The sequence below is a fragment of the Nansenia antarctica genome (assembly GCF_963989245.1).
Source record: "Nansenia antarctica genome assembly, chromosome: 2".
Taxonomy (NCBI): Eukaryota; Metazoa; Chordata; class Actinopteri; order Argentiniformes; family Microstomatidae; genus Nansenia; species Nansenia antarctica.
In genome coordinates, this window is record NC_137675.1 from 12,821,866 (window position 1) to 12,824,365 (window position 2,500).

At 44.1% G+C, this 2,500-nt stretch overlaps 1 protein-coding gene across 1 annotated transcript in view; it reads right to left on the minus strand.

Annotated features, from left to right (window-relative positions):
• rptor (regulatory associated protein of MTOR, complex 1) overlaps nucleotides 1-2,500 on the minus strand; it is a 157,747-nt gene that overhangs the window by 72,851 nt on the left and 82,396 nt on the right.

Sequence of the window (2,500 nt, forward strand, 5' to 3'; positions counted from 1 at the left end):
GCTTCTCTGCTTTCAGGAACCGTTGGAATGTCTTCGATAGCACGTATAGTTGAGGAATTACGGTAATGACAACAATGTGTGCTGTCGGTTTTTAAGGGTTAAAAGAGTAACGCCATTCAATTTTAATTTCACTGTTTTCAATCGTCTCATATTTGTATTGATAATGAACTGGCTCGCGATGCATCGTTACATCCCTACATGCTAGACTGTGCAGAATATGTGGCTGAGCGTGTGTGTGTGTATGTATGTGTGTGTGTGTGTGTGTGTGTGTGTGTGTGTGTGTGTGTTGTACATGTTGGCCATATGTGTGCACAGTGTCAGAGCGTGGGCCGGACCTAGGTGCGTCCCGATGTGACAGAAGCATACTGTGTATGAGGACACACACACAGGGGGAAGCGGATTCCACACTGCCTGCCTGCCCGCGCCCGCGCCCACACACACACACACACACACACACACACAGACACACACACACAGACACAGACACACACACACCAACCACTAATTCCCAGGCTCCTCCGTTCCCACGCATTTCCCTGGAGGGTAAGGGGGTAGCCCTGGCACAGTCTACCCCGGTCTCCCTGTGTGTGTGTGTGTGTATGTGTGTGTGTGGGTGTGTTTGTTCATGCTCGCTGGGTCTAGGTCCCTCTGTGCTCTAATAATACCACCACTAGGAATAGAAATAGCTCTGGGTGTGTGTGTGTGTGTGTTATCAAGGAAACGGAAAGGCCTAATTTGGCTATGGAGGTGGTTACAGGGATTAAAGCAAAAAAAAAATATCTCCTGACGGGAAAAAAAATTCTGGACAAATCGGGGCCGGTGGCTTTCCGTGCGCATAGCGCGCGTGCGATTTTCCGTTCTACGTTCTAATGCTTTGACTTTTCTTACGAAAAATGTGAACACATTTCCGCGTTGTAGAAAATCAATGACACATCGCTAGTCAACTAACACGGCTTGTTTTGTGAGCCTGCTAACAATGTAAAGTAGTGTTCTAGTTAACTAGGTAGCAGTCCAATCCATTACGTTGCAGTATTTTGGCTTGACTAGCGAGTTTGTGTTGTGATTCTCAACAACGTTGAAACGTAGTTTCACCCTTTTCCATAGTTTTGAATAATAAATGTGTGGACTGACGATGTAGCGCAGCCTAACTTATTCTAATAATTATTTAAAATACTTTTATTCTGATAATTATTCCCCCCTCCTCCCAGACTTACATGGTCACATTATTATTGGATTGGTTGTTTGCGTGTCGGGTGAAGTTAGCTAAACATTTAACCTGCTAGCAAGCAAGAGAAACATCATGTCACTCTCCAAAGGTCTAAAGAGGAAAGTTGACGGTGGAAACAGGGCAGAGGAATGGACAGCGAGCTATACGTTCATCCTACCTGGTTTCATCAATGCAAAGCCGTTGTGAGAGACTCACATTTTACGTGCTCACAATGTTCCCTTCCACCTATACATGCGAGTCGTCCTTTTCGTCAATGAATGCGATAAAGACGCGCTAGAGGAATCGATTGGTGCATAAAAACCTTGAGAACTGCCGGATTAAAGTGACGTCCATAATAATAATAAATAATAATAATACATTAGACTTATAGCGCTTTTCTAGACACTCAAAGACGTCCATATCACCAGATAGCCAACAAATAGTGACCGATGGGAGATGCCAGTTTTCTCATTAAGTGAGATTTAATAGCCTAATATTATTTTTGCTATTTTTAATGAATGGCTCATTGTAATTATTATCCATAGTAATGTAGCGTGTTTGCTCTGTCGTTTCAGGAGCATATAGGCTAAGCGGATTCAGCTTTTTTTTTGCGCCTATTTTGTTGTCAATGTTTTTCATAAAATTAAACTGCATTTGCTTTGTTACTGTTCACATGTGTGGTGCAGTCACATTCACATAGCCTATAAGTAAACATTAAGTTTGAATGATTTACTGAGCTGGCGTTACTTTTTTCAAACCACACACCGCATGTCGGCTATTTCAGCACCACGCGTTGTCCACCTACTTATCACTATGAGGGGTTCAGCGTCAGTGCACCCCGCTCTGTTACTGTCGCATAGTTGTAGCCAATAAAGGCCTATATGTAGGCTATATAGGCTATTATATATAATTTATATACCTAATACCAACATCAAAATAGATTGTATGCCTCTACAAATCATATTACACCAGGTAAAATCCGTCACAACTTGGAATAAATCCGTTGCAACTTGGAATAAATTGACGGAAATCCGTCGTAGCGACGGAGAACTTTAATCCCTGTGGTTAGGATGGTCAGGAGGGGAGGAGGGTTAGGAGGGGAGGGTGGTTAGGAGGGTCAGGAGGGGAGGGTGGTTAGGAGGGTTACTAGGGGAGGGTGGTTAGGAGGGGAGGGTGGTTAGGAGGGGAGGGTGGGACTGGGTTCTGCAGATAGAGGCACTACAACACTGGAGGAAGGTCACTCTGATAGCTAGTAAGAAGAACAGACTGATGACACACACGCACACGCACACA